Source organism: Palaemon carinicauda, chromosome 38 (assembly GCF_036898095.1).
Source record: "Palaemon carinicauda isolate YSFRI2023 chromosome 38, ASM3689809v2, whole genome shotgun sequence".
Classification (NCBI taxonomy): domain Eukaryota; kingdom Metazoa; phylum Arthropoda; class Malacostraca; order Decapoda; family Palaemonidae; genus Palaemon; species Palaemon carinicauda.
In genome coordinates, this window is record NC_090762.1 from 54,957,588 (window position 1) to 54,982,587 (window position 25,000).

Here is a 25,000-nt window from a genome sequence, read left to right on the forward strand (position 1 = left end):
AAAAAAAAAAAAGAATACTTCAGATAATATAAGTCGGTATGAGGTATTGACATTCATAATGTAATATTGGTAATAATAATGTAGCTAATTCGGGTAATTGCCGCATATATCAAATGCCCTTGGTTCATTGCAAGTCTTTAGGCTCAGATTTATAGGATGAAGTTGCTATTCTTGAGTATATGCTCTACACATATCAGTGGAAGCTTACGTGACAACGAACAACTGCATAAAATTAAAATAAAAAAGTAGGTTATTTTGGACGAATTCAATCGTGAAACGCTATGTATTCATACTGGTTCTATATAAAAAAAAGGGGGGGGGGGGGAGTTGCACTGAATATGACTAGAAACCAAAAGATAATAGAGGAACATTACACTTGGAAAAAAAAAAAAAAAAAAAAAAAAAAACCGCAATTTTAATCGAAAATTCTCAGTAAAAATATGCTGTTTTTAGCCGTGTTTCAGTAGAATACAGGCGACCGTAACTCTTTTGCCCCAATTTTCTTATTATCTTTATACTGTGACGGGCCAAGAGAAGGTTGTGACTCAAAGACAGGATGAAAGCAACTGAGTAAACTTTATTACAGAACGCTCGTTTATATATATATATGTATATATATATATATATATATATATATATGTATATATATAAATAAATATATATATATATGTGTATATATATATGTATATATATATATATATATATATATATATATATATATATATATATACACATAAACCCCAGACAAAGAGGGCATACAAAACATAACAGGCAATTTCACATTCAAACGAAAAGCTCACTGGTTAACCGTTGACGGTGAGAAAAACAGACATGTTATTTCAGGTTCCTATTAGTGCGAGGGGAGAGCGAAGATACAAGCATAATACATACAAAATATGAAATGTCGTTACTATGTACGATCGTGTGACACACGGTTGGTACATGGCTTCCCCCCTAAAAATGACATAATGTACATATTGAATAGGGCGCCCTGATCTAGAGAGGCGAACTGTAGGCGGGTCATCTGGCTGGAGATGAGCAGGTTTTAGACGATCAATGGAGACCCAGTCTTCTTTGCCACGAATGTTTAGTAGGAATGCTTTCGGACTGCGTCGGATCACAAGGAAAGGGCCTGTGTAAGGGGGCGTTAGCGGTGGCTTGATAGTGTCGTTGCGTAGGAAGACGTGCGTTGCAGAGTGCAAGTCTGTCGGTATGTGATGCTTTGCTGGGGGCTTATAAGTCTGGCGGCATGGAGTAAATTTTCCCACGACGTGACGTATGCACTGTAGATCGTCGGAGGATGTTGCAGAAGGAAAAAATTCGGCTGGGACAATCAACGGGTTGCCATACACCATTTCAGCTGCCGAGATGTCGAGGGCGTCTTTAGGAGTGATCCTTAGTCCCAGGAGGACCCAGGGAAACTGAGTAAACCAGTTGGAATCCTTGCAGCGCGACATCAAAGCTGCTTTGATGGTGCGATGAAAACGTTCAACCATTCCATTGGCAGCGGGGTTGTAGGCAGTTGTCTGATGTAGGGTGATGCCCAGGAGATTCGCTAATGATGTCCACAATTGAGAGGTGAAAGAGGTACCCCTGTCAGAAGTAATATGCTCAGGGATACCAAAACTTGCAATCCATCCTGAGAGTAAGGCAGATGTACATGAGGGGGATGTTGCAGTTTCCATGGGAATGGCTTCAGGCCAACAAGTGGAGCGGTCGATGACAGTAAACAGGTAACCATGTCCTTGTGATGTGGGTAGGGGGCCTACAACGTCAACGTGAATGTGGGCGAAACGACGCTGAGGTTGAGGAAAGGTGCCCACTCCTAAATCCGTGTGTCGATGTATTTTGGAAGTTTGGCAAGAAGTACAGGCGTGGACCCAATCCTTAGCATCCTTAGAAATGCTGTGCCAAATGGACTTCGTCTTCAGCAGCTGTGCAGTAGAACGGCACGAGGGATGTGAAAGGCCGTGAATGAAATCAAACACCTTTCGGCGCATGGCAGCAGGAATTCAAGGTCGCGGTCTACCAGTACTGACATCACAGAGGAGGGTGATGCTGGAGTCGTTAAGGGGGATGTCTTCCCAACGGAGGGATGTGCAGGATGTCCTACATGCTTTATACTCTGGATCCTGTCGTTGGGCTTCAGCCAAGGCTTTGTAATACAATCCCAGTTGAACGGCAGCCAACGTGTTTCTTGACAGATCATCGGCAACGGGATTCATTTTCCCAGGAACGTATTGAAGGGTGCAATTGTATTCAGCCACGGCAGAGAGATGTCGGCATTGACGGGCGGACCAGGCATCAGACTGTCGAGTGAACGCATGCACCAGAGGCATGTGGTCTGTGCGAATGACGAAGGGTGTACCTTCTACGAAATGGCGAAAGTGACGGACAGCCAAGTGCACCGCCAGCAATTAGCGATTGAAGGTAGAATAACCCGATTCTGCCTTGGACAGTTTTCTGCTGAGGAAGGCCAATGGGCGGGGTGAGCCATTGACCACCTGCTTGAGTACTGCACCAATAGCGACGTCGCTGGCATCGGTGGAGAGGAGGAGAGGGGCATGTGGGATAGGAAAAGTGAGAGCTGAAGCAGTTGATAGGGCCTTCTTTGCACTGCAGAAGGCCGCTTCTTGAAGGGGACCTCACTTCAGGTCCTTTGGCTAGCCCTTGAGGGAGGCGTAGAGGGGAGCAAGAGTGGCGGCAATGGCTGGCAGAAAACGGTGATAATAGTTGATCATGCCCAAGAATTCCTGCAGAGCTTTAACGGTCGACGGCGTGGGGAAGTTCTGAACGGCTACTACCTTCTCAGGGAAGGGATGGCCTCCTTCAGGAGTGATGCGGTGCCCTAAGAACAACACTTTCTTGGCACCAAAGGTACACTTGTCATACCAGACTACAAGGTCGTTTTTTTGCAGGCGGTCGAGCACGATGCGCAGGTGACGGAGGCGTTCCTTTTTTGAAGAAGAGAACACAAGTATGTCATCCACATAACATACACAGAGGTGAGGTCCTCTAAGATGCCATCCGTGAGACGTTGAAAAGTGGCCCTAGCATTACAAAGGCCAAAACAGGAGTAATTGAAGGTGTATGTACCAAACGGAGTGGTAATGGCGGTCTTGGGGATGTCTTCTGTGTTCATAAGCACCTGATAATACCCCTTCAGGAGGTCGAGCGTGGAGAAAACCTTCGCTTTGTAGAGGTAGGAGGTCACGTCGGCGATGTTTGGGAGGGGGGTAGTGATCCAGTTCTGTTTGCATGTTCAAGCGCCTGTAATACCCGCACGGACGGAGGGAGCTGTCTTTCTTCAGAACGATGTGTAAGGGTGACGACCATGGGCTGGAGGCCTTTTGGCAAAGGCCCATCTCCTCCATTTCGGCAAACGTCTGTTTGGCGGCTGCCAATCGTTCCGGTGCCAGACGTCTGAATTTTGCGAAGACTGGGGTTCCCGTTGTCTTGATATGGTGATAAATACAGTGCTTGGCAAGAGCTGTGGCCGTTTGGCGAAGTTCTGGACGGGAACTTCCGGGTGTGACGTGAGGAGGTGGGTGTAGGCATCCGTGGGTGCGCTGATGTAGATAGCGAGGTTGGAGGGGGCAGGTTGAAGAGGTGTCGACAAGTATGAGTCTGCGTTAACCAATCGTCGGTGGGCGACATCGACCAGAAGGTGAAAATGAGAGAGGTAATCCGCACCGAGGTATGGCAATGTGACGTCAGCAACGAGAAACTTCCAATTAAATTTACCGTTTCCAAACGATAATGTGGGGTTCTTGTAACCGTAGGTGGGTATCGCAGATCCGTTGGCAGCTACCAAGCGGACGTCAGCAGACGTAGACAGACTACATCGTGTCCTGAAGAGTTCTGTAGGCAAAAGAGAACGACAAGCACCCGTGTCTACCAGAAATCGCACGTCCGTTCCTGCATCATGTAAAAAGAAAAGATTAGAAACACGGCAGGCCACCTCCACGAGCGATGGCCTACTTACAGGGTTTTTTGGCCACTGACAATCCTTGGCACATTTCTTCGCGGTTGCCCCGAATCTGTTGTGGTAGTAGCAAAACTGCAGCTGATGGGAGGCAGTAAGTGGCTGTAGAAGTCGTTGGTTGGGGCACGATCGAGTGGTGGGTGGTGGGTGGCGGGTGGCTTTGTCGCCGCTTCGGCACGTCACGGGGTAGGCGTGTATGTCCTACAGCATTCACGTCAGCTTCGGTTGACGTTGAATAGGCGTCCTCTTTGTCAGGAGTGGGGGCGTTGATGAAGGTCTTGAAGGTCGTGAAGTGGCTGTCCATAAGGGCGTCGGCTTTGGTCATCAAGTTGTTTATGGGTAAACTATCGACATCGGGTATGTCAGCACGTACAGGTTCGGGTAAACGGCGTATCCAAAGGGCACAAAGTAGGTTCACCTCACAAGGAGAGCCGTGTGCGGCAGGTTGCATGCGAGCAATACTGGTCATTTCCCTGAGGGCGAGCGAAGCCCTTTGGTCCCCCAACGGTTGTTGAGAGAGCTGAAAAAGCTTTGCTATATGGGCGGCTAGCGACGGCGAGTACTGCAGAAGGTATGTTTTGAGGGCGTCATACGCTATTGGGGTGTCTCCTTGTTCACAAAGCCAGTCGGATATTTCCGGGAAGGTGTCCTCGGGTATCGCCGCGAGAACATAATCTGCTTTGGTGGTTGAGCGAGTCACGCCCTTGATGCGAAACTGGCCTTCTGCGCGCTGAAACCAAGCAAACGCCTCTCTGCTGGCGAACGACAAAAGTTTCAATGGGGCAGCACCAACTTCCGTGGAGTCCGCAATAGTACCGATGACGGAGGGGCGAGGGTGGGTGGAAGGCGGGAGGAGCCAGTCGACTTCCGGGGTCACCAATGTGACGGGCCGAGAGAAGGTTGTGCCTTAAAGGCAGGATGAAAGCAACTGAGTAAACTTTATTACAGAACGCTCGTTTATATATACAGAAACCCCAGGCAAAAAGGGCATGCAAAACATAACAGGCAATTTCATGTTCAACCGAAAAGCTCACCGGTTAACAGTTAACGGTGAGAAAAACAGACATGCTATTTCAGGTTCTTATCAGTGCGAGGGGAGAGCGAAAATACAAGCATAATACATACAAAAAATTAAATGTCGTTACTATGTATGATCGTGTGACACACGGTTGGTACAATACGGTGTGGTAACCGTAATATCACTCCTTTACGTCAATATATCCATTTTTTTTAAAGGTAAAGGCCTGCCAACATTTATTCCAGGATTATTAACATTTATTTTACGGTAAATTTTTAACAGAGTAAATAATTCAAGAATAAATCAGTTATAGATGTTTCATTTCCGATATTCAGTTCACGTTTATCTTCCGATTCCCAGGATGGTAAAAATCTGTTTCAACAAATTGAAAATAAGACAGAAGGTCCCACTTCGGGGACATCCTACACTGGACATCGCTTTTGGAATTGAAAATTTATTGTTCATTTTATGCCATTAGAACACTTAGTTAAATGTAATATTTACATCTTTGAAAGTCTTTTTCGTTCTTGGATTTTATTTCTGTATGAAATATAATGCAAAAGGCTTTGTCTTTATGTTGTTGATTAGATTTTTTTTTTTTTGGGTACAATTGTTGTAATATTATTATTAACTAATAAGAACAAGAACCGAAAAAGTAATGGCACGAGAAGTCATTACATTTACGTAAGTAAGACAATAATTGAAAAGGTGAAACTATACCTGTATGGCAGAAAAGTCTGAAACCTTACACGCAAAAGCTGTATCATCTCTCTCTCTCTCTCTCTCTCTCTCTCTCTCTCTCTCTCTCTCTCTCTCTCTCTCTCTCTCTCCAACACAAAGCATAGCATGCCAGTTCATCATTCATCAGCCCATTAGGGGCTCTCTTCAGATCCCGTATTAAGTCACGCCAATATGACCTTTGGCTCTTAGAAATAATGGTAATACGATATCGGGACGCTAATACTGAGGAAGGCCTAGCCTACTTCAGTATTAGAGAGAGAGAGAGAGAGAGAGAGAGAGAGAGAGAGAGAGAGAGAGAGAGAGAGAGAGAGAGAGAGAGAGAGAGAGAGAGAGAGAGAAGCCTTGCCCAAGGTCTTTCTTTTTAACGAATGCTGGATAGTAACACCGAAGTACACTGTTGATGACTATCATTATATTCTTTAGATAAGTATTTCTCGACGCGTTACCTCCCTTCGTTTTTTTTTTTTTTTTTTTTTTTTTTTTTTTTTTTGCGTATGACTTTTTCCGTGGATTACAATACCTTTGTTCAGACTTGGCGTCTGTCATCAACTCTTTTGAGACTATGCCATTATACTATGTGCTGTTATTTTTTTTCCATCCTTGTCTAGACACTTCATTATATATAATATGTGTGTATTTTGCAATATTTTTTTAGTTGAAGGCTTTGTTTTAGTTGATCTGCATTATTAACGTAGTACTAAATACTTATGAGTTTTTTTATTTAGAATGTAAGGTAAATATTTGTAGAAACAATTGGTCCTTCAACTCTCTGTTTCATTGTGTTTCTCTTACCCCATTACGCTACCTTATGGGCGCTATTTCGTAGAACAATAAACTCAACACCAACTACGTCTGAAGGGTTATTAATGAGTCCACGGAGACTTTTATGGTATTTCTTTCACTCATCATATTTCTGTAAATATCACCAGTCAGTTGCCCTTCGCTATCAAGGTATTACAAGTAACAGGTTATAATGGACAGTGATCATTCTACTGACATGGAAGGTTTAAAGGTCACTCATGAATGGCAGAGTCAAGGGACAGTGATATTGCCCTATCAAGCAGGACAATGCCCTAGAGACTGACCATATATACATATGATTAGTGCCTAAGCCCCCTATCCATCCAAGCTAGAACCAAGAAGGTACAGGCAATGGCTGCTGGTGACAGAAATACCTTTAGGCTCCTCCAAGCACTCCATTCTAAGCTCACAAGGATAGTGAGGTTGGAGCGATGAAAGAAACTAACGAGTTTGAGAAGGACTCGACACCCAGTCTGGCGATCACCAGTCAAGGACGTTACCACATCAGCCACCACAACCCCATTAATAGCAAATAAGGGAACATAAACACAAAACAGATTCTTTGCCTTTGGACATTGATACACCTGAACGGAAACCCAATATTCTATTTGTAAGTTTGTTCGTGTGTTGCAAATTCTCCAGAACTTGTCTCTAGGGGGGGGGGGGGGGGGAAGGTGGCTTTTAGACTGTAAGTCATAGCCCCCAAATTTTTAATATACCCCGCGAGATGTTCAGTGTGAATTTAGGAATTTCTATGTTATGATTATTATGAAAATTAGGATAATAATAAAACTTGTAAGAAAATTATTATTAGCGATAAGAAAATCAAGTACAGTAGCAAAAGCCTTTCAATTCACGTTATTTATGTTAAAGAAGAGATTCTATAATTTTCTTATAATCAAAAGACTGAGACAGGTATGTCTGGCAAACAAAATGGTTCAAGAAATACAGAATAAGATAGAGAAATGTACATTATGCAAGATATCGGTTTTGTGTGATCAGAGTAAGATCTCGAAAATATTTGCTTATTTTTCTACAATCATATAATCATAGTAGGGTTCTGACTAGAGGTTCTTGAACAACTTTATGTTTTACATTGCACCCATCCTTGCTATCTCGGACTAAGGCCAGCATGGGAAAACTTACCAGTTATATTATTTTCCTTTATTAGTAATGTAATTTTCTCATATATATTGTACTCTCTTTGATAAAGCGATATGGGAGGATATGAGTCACAATATGGCAGTAGTGTGGGGGAGTTGCCCCTTTATGAATATTATAACTAGAAGAAAACGTCGTTTAGCTTGCTACTGAAGTGGTGTCACCAACCTGGATGGGAAATCGTACGCACATTAGAATTAAATTGTCCTAAATGTCGCTTAATTTCGTTAGCATTAGTAAACCCAAGGCCAAGATGTATCTCTTGGCCTTGATTCATTCTTGTTTGAGTTCAGGAGGGAAAACCGTGACCAACCAGATGGGGTTTTACACCGTAATTCTTCTTCACGCGAGGGGTTAACTGTTGCACTGTAATTGTTCAGTAGCTACTTTCCTCGTGGTAAGGGTAGGAGAAACTTTAACTATGGCAGGCAGCTCTTCTAGGAGAAGGGCACTCTAAGATCATACCATTGTTCTCTAGTCTTGGGTAATGCCATAGCCTCTGTATCCTATATCCTTTCTTCACTGGGCTTTCTCCCCTGTTGGAGCCCTTGCGCTTATAGCATCCTGCTTTACCAACCAGCGTTTTAGCTTAACTACAGTAATAAATAATAATAATGATAATAATAATAATAATAATAATAATAATAATAAAGTAGCGTCGTGTACAGAAGCAGAACATCAGGCCCCAGTTTCCATGGTGTTGCTGGGCAAGTACTTTTTCCGATTGCGTTACAAACTCATAAATTCTTTGCGGCTAATATTTTTTTATAAGAATGAACATACTATACAGTACAGTGTATGTTTTCGTAAAGGGTAAAAACATTATCTACACGGTGAGTTTGGCTTGCATGAAGAAATATCGAGTGAGGGGGAGGATATTTTGTGGCGAGTAAGAAAAGGTCAATACAATCAACCAATGAAGAATGAAAGAGAAAGATTATTTTTAGGCTTAATTGAGAGAGAGAGAGAGAGAGAGAGAGAGAGAGAGAGAGAGAGAGAGAGAGAGAGAGAGAGAGAGAGAGAGAGAGAGATTTTCTGAGCATGCAGTGATTTTTTTTTTTATATAACTGACACCTTTTAAATCTACTTTACTAAAAGGTATTGCTCACATATGTATTTCTTGACCACAATTAAGCTCCATTGTAAACAACAATAAACGAAGCCGTTTCTAGCTACAGCAGGACAGAGGCCTCAGACATGTCCCTATTCATGTCAAGGGTTTGGTCAGTTTACGTCACTACGCTGGCCAGTGCGAATTGGTGATGATTGGAGATTTTTGTCTGATCACATGCCAATCTAGTATGGGTGGCCCTGACTAGTACAGCTTTGTTTCACCTCGTCAAGGCATCCCCACTCTGAAAGTGCCGTTGTAATCAATTTTATTAAAGTCTGAAGTTCTTATCCTAACGCTAAGTATTGTTAGAATATAATGGTTATTTTACGCATACATGTTATTAATTGAAATCACGTGATATAAATATTCCCTTTATTCAATTGCGGGGAAATATCACCTTGGCCGCTTATGGCATGATAAAAGATGTTATCGCAATTACCGTTTAATAAATAAATAATTCAATATCAGTATTTTTAGCCATTCCTTATTAAATACACTTGAAAAAACGTTATTTTAATCGGAAATTTTCCGTAAAAATATACTGTGCTCATCCGTATTTCAGTAAAATACAGCTGACCGTAATTTTATCGTACTTTGTTATTATCTTTAGCTGGTTAATGACCGTATTATCACTCCTTTACGACAATACATCCGTTTTTATAACGGCAAAAATCCTGGAATAAATGTTGCCAGGCATTTACCGTGTTTTTTATGCAATCTTTTAACAGTGTGCTAAGAATCAATATTAAATAATTTTATGTTACTCTATCTCCATTGTCTTTCTATTACAAAGTAATCCGATGCCGCTCGCATCTGACCCCTTATGCTCCATTATCACTCTGTTAATTCTCATATCATGTGGGGAAAAGTAGCTTATTTCTTTTTGTCTAAGGTTTCTCCCTTATCCATTGTTCATTACCCATTGTTCTTACTCTTAATGAACCGAATTGCATGTCACTGGGGGAAGTCTGATTTAACGAGGGCACATTTTAGCTCAAAATCTGGGTTTTCCATTATACCATTTCAAATTTTTTTTCGTCTCTTTTAGTTTGTTTTCAGCTATGTATGTTTACCTAGTTTTCACTGTTTCCTTTCTGTACCGTTATATATATATATATATATATATATATATATATATATATATATATATATATATATATATATATATGTGTGTGTGTGTGTGTGTGTGTGTGTGTCTGTGTGTGTATATACACTCTAAGTTGAAGGTTGAACCAGGCTTACTTTATCTAAACCATATGATATTCACAAAGAATACATCTTGCTTCGCCCAAGTCTTCACAACAGTTCTTCGACGCCAGAAATATATTTGGGACAAGCATAAAATAAGTATCTAATAACACCCCGTTGTGATAGTCATTTCTGCTTATACGTCTAGATCACAAAAAAGGATATAATTCTTCTGGATTTTTTCATCAAACAATTTCTTCCTGATTTTTAAATCACTCCTGGATTTTAAAAATACCAAATTCGTATTGATTTCATAACGAAGCCATTCTTGTGGATTTTAGAATTAAACCGATTTTGGGATTGATTCAGTTTAAAGATTTAAATGTCGCTCGTAAATGGCAAAGCCATGGGACAGTAACAATAACGTAGACTAAGTGAGATTGACCATATATCCAAATGATCAGTACTCGAGCCCTCTCTCAATCCAAGCTAATTCCTTGGGGGACCAGGCGATGGCTGCTGATGACTCAGCATGAAGACCTATGAGGCTTTTCAAATCCCCATCCTTAGCTCGAAAAGGATGGTGAGGTTGTAAACACTATAAGAAACTATCAAGCTTAAGCGGGTCTTGAACTCCATTCTAGCAGATCGCTATGCAGGGTCGTTTCCTATAGGCATTTTGAAAGTAAGCTATTCTTGGAACTTTTGAAACCGCCCTTCTTCTCGATTTGGAAATTAATTTTTTTTCCTGTATATTAGATTGGAATTTTGAATTAATTATTTCTTCTGGATTTAAAATTAAATCATTCTTATTGATTGCTAATTTAAACCAGTAATCTATGTTTTAAAATTTGAACATTTCTTCTTGATATAGAATTTTTAAAAAATCAGAATTTCACAATAAATCAGGTTTTCTGGATTTTTTAAAATGAACCTTAATTAGGGATTTTGATAGTATACAATTCTTCTCTTCTGGATATTAAAGTTAGACAATTATTTAGGATTTTAAAATTGAACAATTCTTCTTCTTGATTTCAAATTCCGTTATTCTGTATATTTAAATTTTAAAGTTAGATAATTGTTTAGGATTTTGAAACTGAACAATTCTTCTTCTTGATTTTCAAATTCTGTTATTCTCTATATTTAAATTGAACCACCCGTCTGTATTTTGATATCAAGCCGTTTGTTTGTACTTTGAAATTAAACTATCCTCTTGGAATTATAGATTAAACTATTCCTATGAATTTTTCGATTGAAATTTGTGGTTTCGGAATTAAACCATTCTCAGTTATTTTGAAAGTTAACCATCCCTGGGAGATTTTTAAAATAAATCCTTATTCGATACTTTGAAATTTAGATATTTATTTTTGGATGGTGAGCTACATCATTCTTCTGATTTCGAAATTGAACCATTACTCTTGATTTTTATATGAAATAATTCTGGACTTTGAAGCTGAATCATTCTTTTTTATAGGGAAATTAAAATATTCTTATGAATTCTGAAATTAAACCAGTCTTCAGGAATTTCATTTTTTTCCTTAAGGGTGAAACGAAATATTTTTTTTTCTGGAATTTGCGACTAGATGTTTCTAGATCATGAAGTTAAAACATTCTGGTGGATTTTGTCATTAAAATGTTGTTCATGGCTTTAAAGATAAACCATTTTTCTGGATATCATAACATATCCATTTCTCAGAATTTTGAAGTGAATCTATTCTTTTTGACGTTAAAAAGAAAACATTCACCTGGCTTTCATAGAAGAGTCAAGCTAGCGAGGACTCTTTGGAAGTGGGGCCCTGGCGAAGACTTGTAAGATGCTCAGCGAGATGTTATTCGTGAATTTTTAATGTCTCTTCCGGCATATTCTTTCTGGGCTGTCGATTGATTGATTTTGAGTTTTCTGGTATCCTGACATCGAAGCTCGTTGGCGCTTATATCGTTCGTTTTAAATAAAAATTAAAGGAAATTCAATTTAAAATCAGGAAAAAGATGTCCTTATAAAAGTTATATAGCTTTCAGAAGACCTGCTTCTTAAATAAATCTAAATATACCGCTAGCATCGTAAAGCACATCCTGCCCAAGAATCCTGGCAAGGATGAACCTGCCATCCTCACCTCGCTGTCGAGGGTGAATTAAAGATTTTACTGTATTTCAAGATTGTTTTCTATTCAAGTAAGTATAGTTAATGAACGGGAAAATTTGCTAAGTTTTCTTTCCTTTTTTCTCGTTGGTATCAGAATTTCTGCTTCAGTTTGGGCATATAATATTGAAGTATTTTATTTCAGTTCTCTAAAGTAGTATTGTACTTCAGTGTTATATGTGTATTTGAAAATCCAAGATAACTGTCATTCTTAAAGATGGTCGCCAGGTTCGTCGCCTGAAGTTGATGCTTTATTTATTTAGATCAAATTGAAACTCGCTTCTGTGATTCTGAAAGTCTGGATTTGTTATAAGAAATAAAATAACACAAAGAGAATATCTCTAAATATAGAAATCACGGTAAAGGGATATTTGACAGAGAAATTATTAGAAAAAAACTTTTTTGTTATTTGACTATCCTATTTGCAAGACATTAATATATTCATGTGTGTATTGAAGGAGTATATCATTATTCAAATTCTTATTATAGTAAAATTTCGTTTCTTTACTTTTTTCATTCTATGTATTTAACAAATAATTGGTTTGTAGAGGCTTTTAACCTCTTAACAGAAAAAACAAAATTATGAATAAAGGTTAATTAATAACAGTGCTAGCGATGATAGTCATAGTAGAGGCAGCCTATTCATGTGAAGCCCACCGTTCCTTAATGAATTTTCTAACAAAATTTGAAGGTTCATTTACATAACAATAAGTTTCATCGCAGGAATGTCGGTTCTATTTCTAAAAATAATTAATGATATTTGATTGTTTTCTTCAGACCTATTTTGAAACTATGAAGTAAACAGAATCGAATCAAAGTTGAGATGATGCTGGAAATGTCCCCTTATGTAGACTTCCCTTATGTAGACTCGACATAAGGGGAACAAGATGTATAGTTTACATGACCTATCATCTCTTTTCTTCTATATTTCAATGTAGATATTTTAAGGTGGATGTATTCGTGCACTGGATCTAAAAACATTAAATTGAAATAAAAGAAAATATCTCTGTGATTTCAATCATTCTCGACCTGAAAGAAACCGCGTGTAAATTTTAATACATCTGTACACAATCTCCAGGCATACATGTATGTATGCATGTTTATATCTAGATTAATATGTGTATGCATATATATATATATATATATAGATACATATATATATGTATATACAGTATATATATATATATATATATATATATTTATTTATCCCCACACTCACGTATATATATATATATATATATATATATATATATATATATATATATATATATATATATATATATATATATATACTGTATATTGTCCACACACGCTCACATATATATATACTGTATATATATACATATATATATATATATATGTATATATATATGTGTATATATATATATATACACACACACATATATATATATATATATATATATATATATATATATACATTCATACATATACTGTACATCAATAATCGCCTTTCGTTTTGCGAAAGAGAAGTTCGTCTCTCCCCTTCCCCAGAATAAGTTACGACGATTCATAAATCATAAAGGGTAATTTGTATTAATGGCAATATTACACGGGTGAATGTGAATAGAATATTAAATACATTCGGAGTTCATTACAGCCACATCTAATACCTTTGATGAAAATCACCGGGTGAACTGTAGATAAAGTTAATGGAAATGGCGAAGGCGATAACTTGCAAGAGGGGAAAATTTAATTAGTAATATCTGGTCATAGGAAAGTGAACCGTAAAGCTGTATGCAAATGGAGAAATTAGCGAGCATTTTTGCGTGTCGTCGCTCAGGTTTCTTCTTCGAGTAGAGGGAAGGATATATATATATATATATATATATATATATATATATATATATATATATATATATATATATATATATATATTCCATCGCGCTGAGCAGCATTTCCAAACGTATGACTAATCGGTGTCTCCCGAGGGAGTAGACGTGTTATAGTTAGTAAAGGGGTAGTGGGTGGGAAAGTATGCCTTTGCTCGTGTGTGCTTATATATATATATATATATATATATATATATATATATATATATATATATATATATATATATATATATACACACACACATAAATACGTGCAGTACATATGGGGCATAACTACATATTTTGGGGCCCTGGGGCTTGATTTAGTGATGAGACCCCCTTACCCTGGCAAGTTAGTGGTAATTGTAAATGTCTACTTACATACTTATATTTTCTGACATTGCTTTGGAAGCCCTGGGGCATTTTCTAAGAGGCCCCTCCTCTTTCCCCTTTAGCTACGCCACTGGTAGCTTACACATAAACACACACACACACACACTTATATATATATATATATATATATATATATATATATATATATATTTATATATATATATATATATATATATATATATATATATATATATGCAGCCTCACGAATAACGCATATATATGTATATATATTCATACATGTTTATATGTTTGGTTATGTAATGTATATGTATGTATGTATGTATGTATTCAGTTTAGATAAGTCGTACACTCTTCACGTGCAAGAAAAGATTCCACGATAATGATAAGATGAATAATGAAAAATGTCAGTGTATAGCGTTTAATTACATGAAGAGTTTTTACAGCATAGTGAGGTTAATTAATAGTAGGAAAAATAGAAAGATATCTCAAGTTAAATAGATTAAAAATCTGGTTGAATGTGTATGTAAGGTGAAAGTTTGAATGATTCTGAAAGTTGAGGGAAATAGGCAAATGTTCTTTTGGGTAAATGTAAAGATAAGATATGGGAGTTATGGTTGCGAAAATAAGGCAAATGCTATATGGATTTATAGAATTGAATGGTGTGGTGTCAATAAAGGGAGGCAGTGTATATATCAATGAATATTACTTGAGAAGTTTTAGATTATAAAAGGGTTGTATAATGCTTTGTGATTGAGATAGGTAAGTTTAAGTATTTGGGATCCTTTGTTAACGCTAGAAGAGGTATGGAAGATGAAGTTAAACATCGGGTACTGGCAGGCTGGAACAACTGGAGAGCAGCCCCAGGAGTTCTTTGTGACAAAAGAATACCACTGAGATTAAAAGGAAAGTTCATAAGACAGTGGTAAGAACAGCAATGCTGTATGGAACAGAAACAGCAAGCATGAGGAAGACAGAGGAAAAGAAGATGGATGTGGCAGAAATGAGAATGGTTAGGTGGATGTCTGGGGTGACAAGAGAGGATCGGATAAAAAATGACTACATAAGGGGGTCGACAAAAGTGGTGGACATATCAAAGAAAGTGTAGGATGGGAGGCTGAGATGGTATGGACACCTGATGAGGAGAGATGAGGACCACGTTGGGAGACATACTATGGAGATGGAGGTTCAGGGAAGAAGAAGAAGAGGGAGACCAAGAAAGAGATGGAGGGACTGTGTGAGAGGAGACTTACAGGAGAAGGGGATTGATGAGGCAGAAGCGCAGAATAGAAAAAGATGGAAACGGCTCATCCGCAATGGCGACCCCATATAAAAATGGGAACCAGCTGGGAAGAAGATTATTATTATTATTATTATTATTATTATTATTATTATTATTAGCCAAGCTACAGTCCTATAGTCCATTTCTTTTAGCGAGTCATATTTGCACCGACTCGCAACGATGCTCTTTTAGCTCGGAAAAGTTTCCTAGTCGCTGATTGGTTAGAATTATCTTGTCCAACCAATCAGCGATCAGGAAACTTTTCCGAGCTAAATGGGCACCGCTGCGAGTCGGTGCAAATATGACTCGCTAAAAGAAATGGACTGTAGTTGGAAAAGCAAGATGCTATAAGCCCAAAGACTCCAACAGGGAAAAATAGCCCATTGAGGAAAGGAAAATGATAAGCAAAATTTACATTGGGTTCAGTTCCATGTATTTTATTTTAGTATTAGATACGTATATATATATATATATATATATATATATATATATATATATATATATATATATATATGTATATATATGTGTGTGTCAGGAAATGATTGATAAACCTATGTTAGTAGATGGACAGTAAGTTTTTTTATTATAAAGTTCGTTTTGTTTATTAGCAAATACAACAGTATTTAATAATAGTATTAGCGATAATATCAGGTGAATCTCATGGTAATTCAATGAATTTACATAACAACCATATTCTTGGTACAGTAGTTGGGATGTTGTCTGTTTTTATTTACAATTTAATGCTTAGATATTTCAATGGAACTAGGATGAACAGTATTTGTTAAAAAGATAGAATTTCTTCAGTTATGAAATTGTTACTCTACACACACATACACACACATATGTATGTGTATATATATACATATATATATATATATATATATATATATTTATATATATACAGTATATATGTGTTTATGTGTGTTTGTGTGTCTAAATTTATATATATATATATATATATATATATATATATATATACGTGTGTGTATTTATATATGACTATATCATATATGTTAAAACCCATTTTATTATTATTGTCTTTTGATTTAGATATTGTATTTTTCCTACTTACCTATATCACACACTTCTCTATTTACACATTGGTTAAATGTCAAGTAAGTTAGTCGTAATATTCTTCCTTATTTGCTATATGTGGAATTTTCTGAAAACGTTTAGTAACAGCATAAACTAAGTTTATTACTCGATTGAAAGTGCAAGTTTGAATGGATTTGACACTGTGTTTAATTTTCCGCTCGCCATCTAACTTATATGAAACATTTTCAGGAGTTGCTGTTTAACAAATGTCTTAATTCTTACACATTTTTACCTTATTTTTATACCTCCTATATCTCTCACTGATAACTATCAAAATAAGTACTGGAAACGTCCCTCTGTAGTGATCAGATGGTCTGGGGTTCGAGACCCGCTTAAGCTCGATAGCTTCCTGTTGTTTCTGCAGACTTACCATCCTTGCGAGCTAGGGATGAAGGGTTTGGGGGAGCTGATAGGTCTACCTACTGAGTCATCAGCAGCCATACCCTGGAACTCCTTGGTCCTAGCTTGAGTGGAGAGGGGCCTAGACCCTGATCATATGTAGATTTTGGTTAGTTTGTAGGGCATAGTCTTGCTAGTTAAGGCATTGAGAATGTCCCTTACCTTTGCCTTTCATGAGTGACCTTTAAAATACATGCACACTTATATTGCAAATAAATTTGCATTTATACATTTGTATAATATCTAATATACATTGTAGATAATTTAAAGAAAATAAAATCCCCCTTTCTCAGTATCAATTAAGACGATTGATTAAACATAAACGGTAAATATATCTTGAAATGAGCGTCCCTTAGGTGGGTGTGATTACAATATTAAAAACCCCCAAGGTGACGCTTACACTACATTAAAACCGCAACTAATTCCTTTGATGAAACCTGTCGGGTGAACTATAGATGAAGTTAATGGTAATGATAACGACGTTAATTTGGGAGAGGGGAGAATTTAATTAGCAATAAGTGATGATGGGAAAGTGGACCATAACGCTATATGCAAATGAAGAAATTAGCAAGCACACGCGTGTTAATTTGGCAGGAGGATTCCCAAAGTTTGTGTGCGTGTGAATATATATATATATATATATATATATATATATATATATATATGTATGTATGTATATATATACATATATATATATATATATACTGTATATATATATATATATATATATATATATATATATATATATGTATATATATATATATATATATATATATATATATATATATATATATATATGTATATATATATATATATATTATTTGATATATTGACTCATCGCCAGCCATTGAAAGGAGTCACCAGCCAGGATGGTACAGTGCTGACTCACGTTTGTTAGGCCAGTGCATACCTCCCGAACTTCCGTCCTCCAGTCCACCCGTGTCCACGAACAAGAAAGAATGGCTTGAGGATTTCAACTTCAGCATAAAAACTTGCTGAGAAAACTGAACATGTGCTCTCCATGCACCACCGCAAGAGCATAGAAGTGTGTTATAAATGTGAATATATATAATTTATATAAGCAGGACAGGATTAGAAATGAAACTATAAGAGTGATCACTCGAGTACCATATGTGGATGAGATCATGATGAGGGGTAGATGGATATGGTTTGGGCATGCTCTTCGCACTCCCCAAGAAAGTTTAGTTCACCAAACGAGTAACTGGGCTCCACAAGGCACTAGAAGAATTGGAAGACCCAGGGCTACATGGCTTAGGACTATAAAGCGCGAAGTAGATGATGATGAATGGAGAAGTATTGGATTAAAAGCTCAAGACAGACGACTGCGAAATCTAACCGAGGCCCTTTGCGTCAATAGGCGTAGGAGGAGATGATGATAATGATATAAGCATATATATATAATATATATATATATATATATATATATATATATATATATACATATATATATATATATATATATATATATATATATATATATATATATATGTATGATAGAAATTGGGCGTTGAAAGACTAAGCACGGAAATGACACTTGTAACCACATTGCCGATTCTTTATGATGTCTATATTTCTGAGGCGTGACATTGCAATTTTTCTTTCCAGAGTCATTCCTTGATAAATGATGATGTATTAGATTGGGTGATAAAGGGAGTGGCTACTCTTTTTCTTCTCTTTATTCGACCGACAGTCCATCTCGATTTCTTTTAAATGGATAGGAAATAGATACTATTGAATATTACTCAACTGAATGTCAACATGTCAGTGGTGGTTTTACCGCCTGCTAGGGAAAGCTACATTTAGGAAGAGTTCGCTCGTTATTATTTTCATTTAAAGATTTAAGGGTCACTCAGGAATGGCAGAGGCAAGGGACAATGCCTTGTAGGATGGCCAATGCCTTGTAGACTGACAATATATACATACACTGTTAGAAAAAACCGTAATTTTAATAGGAAATTCTCCGTAAAAATATACTGGTCTCAACCGTATATCAGTAAAATACAAGCGACGGTAATTTTACCTTAGTTTGTTATTATCTCTTACGGCTTGGTGACTGTAATATCACTCTTGTACGTCAATATATCCGTTTTTAAAACGGTAAAAATCCGGGAATAAATGTTGCCAGACATTTATGGTTTTTATTAATTCAAATTTTTAACAGTGTATGATCAGCGCCCAAACCCACTCCCAAGTAAGAACCAGGGAGGGCTAAACAATGGCTTCTGATGTCTCAGTAAATAGACCTTTATGTTTTTCCAAACGCCCCATCCTTAGATCACAAGGATGGTAAGGTTGCAGACACTAGAAGAAGCTCTCGAGCTTTAGCGAGTCTCAAACCCAAGTCCAGCAGACTGCGAGGCAAGACCGTTTAAAAAAAAATACCACAACCACTTATCTATTTCTTTAAAGTAAAAGTAAATTGCTACTACTTGATGTTATCCACCCGTATGTAAATTCTAAAAGCGCTCTCGGTGTTGTGCATTAAATATTTTAGCTTCAGTTTCTCAGCCCAGTTTATGTTACTTCCTCAGCAGAAGACTCAAGATATGCAATATTAAATATTTCAGTCTCTTTGCCATTATGTTAAACAGATGATGCTTAAAACTCATGAGGTTGAATTAGATATTTTTGGTTCCTGTTATATTTACTTTACTTTTAAAGGGAATCGAGTAATTTTCGAAGTAAGCTTTTTTGTACTTACATATAAATCTATTTATATTTAATTCAATCTGTTATATGCAATACATAAAAACAGTTTTTAGCCAAGTTTAGAAATGTTATACATTGTTAATGAACTCGCTTCACTTTTAGATACTTCTTCGTCGGATGTTATATCTGCCTTAATCTTTTCGCAGAAGAGTAATATTTTTGAGGGAGTTATATTTGTACGATAAACTAAATCCTATTTATGATTACCGTCTAAAAGCTTGAACCATGTATGCCTTTTTGTTATTAGTTTATATCAAAATCTTTTATATAATTCTTGAAAAGAGTAATTTTAAGGCAAATAATTCCTTTTATTCAAATGTTTTTTAGATGAAAATACTGATAAGCAGATAATCTTTTCCCTGAAATCATAAATAGAAGATCTGTTGGAACTTAACCTATGAAGCTATTTTAGTTTCACCCTTCATACACTTTCATTGAAAAGTAATGGCTGCATTAGCGTTAATTATACTAAATCATTTGTTGTCTTCTCTAAAAATGTTTCTTTGATCTTGGGCAATATAGAAAATAATTATTCCAATTTCGTTATATCTGTAAAACAAGTTACTGATAACTATAATTACATATCAAAACTATTAATATTTTCATAGCAGCTGTATTTCGATATATCTGAAACATGGAAACGGATTAAATTTCTACTTTTTATCAGGAGTTCGTAACCTAATTTATGATGGAGAGATATATATGAGAAAGCTCTTTTAGGTTGATACCGACCGTGATTTCAGTCTTTGCCTAATTTTTAGCTGGTTAACATTTTGTTCGGCCTCAGATTAGACACATATCATTAAAGCCCTAACATATAGGTAATGAGGAGCAATACACAAAGTATGTTAGGTACACTCGTTTCCCTAAGCAAATGCGCATACACGCATACACGCAAGTGCGCACTCGCGCCGGCACACACACACACACACACACACACATATATATATATATATATATATATATATATATATATATATATATATATATATATATATATATGTGTGTGTGTGTGTGTGTGTGTGTGTGTATGTGTGTGTTTGTGTGTGTATCAATGCATTTCCGTACATAAATTTATAAATTATGTATATATGAATAAATTTGTACCTATGATTATATATATATATATATATATATATATATATATATATATATATATATTATATATGTATATATATATATATATATTATATATGTATATATATATACATATATATATATATATATATATATATATATATATATATATATATATATATATATATATATATATATATGCGAAGAATATGCTTTGTAAATGATAATTGACTGATAAGCCTTCATAAATATAAAAATTCTTACTTTAGGAACGTCCAAGAAATAAGAGGCTTAATGGACGAAACTGGTTCAAACTCATTAAGCGGTTTATTTCTCTTTCGTTAAACTCCAAATCTCTCTCTCTCTCTCTCTCTCTCTCTCTCTCTCTTTCTCATATTTCCAATCTTCCTTAACCGTTGCTTAATCTACTTCTTGAGAATTTTTCTCTCCCAGTGTGCTTAGATTGTTTGATATTGCTTCCCCAAGGTGCTTACATTGTCTGATATTTCTTCCCTGACTTGCTTAGATTGTATGATTGCTCTTCCCCAAGGTGCTAACATTGTCTGATTTTTCTTCCCCAACGTTCTTAGGTTATCTGAAATTTCTTCCCCAACATGCTTAGATTGTCTCATTTTCTTCCCCACTTCCCCTTTCTGCTTAGATAGTCTGATTTTTCTTCCCCAATAAGCATAGGTGGTTTGATTTTTCTTCCCCAACTTGCTTAGATTGTTTGATATTTCTTCCCCAATAAGCATAGGTGGTTTGATTTCTCTTCCCCAACTTGCTTAGATTGTCTGATATTTCTTCCCCAATAAGCATAGGTGGTTTGATTCTTCTTCCCCATTATGCTTATGTTTTCAGATATTCCTTCCCCAACGTGCTAACAATAACTTAGACAACCCCCCCCCCCCCCCGTCCCCACCATCCCCAGCAACATGGCGTGCGTGCCTCATTACTGCAGAAGTGCAATTACGAACTTCCATTACGGGGAAACTTTCAGAGGTCAGTGTAATGTATTTTCTTCCTCCAAAGGAAAAGAATGAAAATTGGATCGATCTGCTCATAAACTCAAAAGGCGAATAATTTACGTCTTTATATGGAAAATGGGCCTCTTAGGATTCAATGAAAGATGATATCTTTATATGGGAAGTGAGCCGCTGAATATTATACGAAAATAAAAATTTTATATGGGAGATAAACCTCTGAATATTATATGAAACTAAAATCTTTATGTGGTAGATGAGCCTCTGAATACGAAAATAAAATCCTTCTATGGGAGATGAGCCTCTGAATATTATGCGAAAACAAAATCTTGCTATGGGAGATGAGCCTCTGAATATTATAGGAAAATAAAATATTTAAATAGGAGATGAGCTGCTGAATCTTATACGAAAATAAAATCCTTTTATGGGAGATAAGCCTCGGAATATTATGTGAAAATAAAATCTTTATATGGGAGATGAGCTCCTTATATCTTTATATGGGTGATGGACCCGTTAGTATTAAACAGTAAGAGAGGATCTATAGGGGTGTCGTAATTACGAACTGGTACTCTTCACTTTCAAAACTTGTTTTTTTTTTTAAACTTTTTTGGCATGAGAAATCGGTAGTGTAAAAAATCCCTTCCCTGATTACTTATAAACGTAACTATAAACACCATAAATGGGTTATACTGGCCTTGAGTACATTCAGAGAGAGAGAGAGAGAGAGAGAGAGAGAGAGAGAGAGAGAGAGAGAGATGAACAACATATAAATTCATTTTTTAGAAGCTATAACTAAGCGAAAATAGTATATGTGCGTCATTTGGTTAAGCAAAAATAAGGTCTCTTTATTTGATAGACGGATCAATGAAGATAAAACAGAAATAGATCTTTTTTTATGGGAGACGGACCTATTAGCGTTAGATAAAAATAGGTCTTTATATAGAAGACAGTTACTTTTAAGATTCCAGTAAAATATGCGTTGATAGTACCTCTTGCTTCGATGAAAGAAAGCACAGTAAGTAAAGCAATAAATTATTACCTGATTAATTTTTACTTTCTTTTATTCCAGAATTTTGGATAAGTCCCAATGACGATGATCAACCTCCAAGTATACAAGATTGAAGATGGATATAATTTCTGTACTTACATTGTGCAAAATCTGAATTAAATTTAGGGATTTTAGTTTGATCAATTGAATAATAGAGTAACAGAAAGAATAGGACTTAAGCCTCTTACCAGGGTACACAAAAGACAAAACACGAGTATCAGAGGTCAACGTCTACTGTAGTGGCATTAAGAACAAAAGGATAATGTTGATGATGATGGTGATGATGAATTATCAACAGATTTTTTTCTGGAATCATTAGTTATAGGCATCAGTTAAAGCTTGATAGACGATGTTAGATCACTCTTTTGATATCACAGTCTTTTTACGTAGATAAGTATAATCTTTTAGAGGAGACTTTCGTATATATAAGTAAACACATGCAAATTGATTTCAATCTTGATACCATCATTTACACAAGCTATATATATATATATATATATATATATATATAGAGAGAGAGAGAGAGAGAGAGAGAGAGAGAGAGAGAGAGAGAGAGAGAGAGAGAGAGAGAGAGAAAGAGAGAGAGAGAAAGAGAGAGAGAGAAAGTGTGTATGTAATATGAATGTATATGTTTGTTCGTCCATGAGCATTGTCGATTCACATCCAAATTAAATATAGTATAACCAAACTTTAATTTAACAATGATTTTTTATCTCGTCCAGCTCTACAAAATGCCAAACAATCAACAGTAGGTTAAGAAACAGATGAGATATCATTTCATATAAGTCGTCCAATGGAATAATTCATATTGCATTCTTTAAATGCTTAAGTTTTCAACTTGACCATAAACTCTTGAGACAACTATATTTTCGGTTTCCAGATATTTAACCGAGCGAAACACTCCATTAAAGGAAATAGCCGTTCAACTTTCAGGATCGTAGCATTTCCCTGCATGTTTTATCCACTGAGTAAACATCTATATCACAGGGTACAGATGCTGCTGTTCCGAAGGCAATAATATTCGCCAACTGCAATAGTAATCATTGGAACTGTCATGGTCTGAATTTAAAGGATCAAGTGTATGAGAGAGAGAGAGAGAGAGAGAGAGAGAGAGAGAGAGAGAGAGAGAGAGAGACCAATGGATTAGAGAAGGGTAAAGGGTCATTGTCTCAAGGACAGTATGGTTTAAAGTAGAAGAATAAGTCACTGGTGCCTTCGGGAAGGGAGACCTACAGACGCAGAGAGTTTCATTCTGCGATAACAATAAATTCTCTGGAAGTAAATGCCAGTGTCTGTAATTCAATCAAAACATGTGGTAATGTCCTTGCCTGGTGATCGCCAGACTTGGGTTCAAGTCCCGCTCAAGCTGGTTAGTTCCTTTGGTCGCTGGAACCTTACCATCCTTCTGAGTTAAGGATGGGGAATTGGGGTACCCTATAGGTCTATCTACTGAGTCATCAGCAGCCATTGTCTGACACTCCTTGGTCTTAGCTAGAGTGGAGAGGGGGCCTGGGATCTGATCATATGTTTATATGGCCAGTCTGTAGGTCATTCTCATGCTTGATAGGGCAATGCCACCGTCCCTTGTCTCTGCCATTCATGAGCGGCCTTTAACCTTTAAACTAATCGATAACTTTAGTAGCAAATTTGAAATTGATTAAAAAAATCCATGGTGTGCAATGTTAATAATCTGTCAACTGTGAAAACAGAAAATTTTCAACTATTATAATGTTTCATTTTCTACTATTGATGGCGTTGTTCATAATAATGAATAATAATAATAATAATAATAATAATAATAATAATAATAATAATAATAATGATATACATTATTATTATTGTTATTATTATTATTAATATTATTATTGTTATTATTATTATTATTATTATTATTATTAGCTAAACTAGAACCCCAGTTGCAAAAACAGGGTGCTGTAAGCCCAAGGGGGCAAGGGTTCCAGCAGGGAAAAACAGCTCAGTGAGAAAAGAAAATAAGGAAATAAATAAACTTTACGAAAAGTAACGAACAATTATTATAATCTGATCTTACGATCAGTA

General features: G+C 36.4%; 1 protein-coding gene across 1 annotated transcript in view; it reads right to left on the reverse strand.

Moving 5' to 3' along the window:
* The window catches only part of LOC137630197 (leucine-rich repeats and immunoglobulin-like domains protein 1), a 534,354-nt gene that overhangs the window by 490,250 nt on the left and 19,104 nt on the right, over positions 1 to 25,000 (reverse strand). The window lies entirely within an intron of this gene.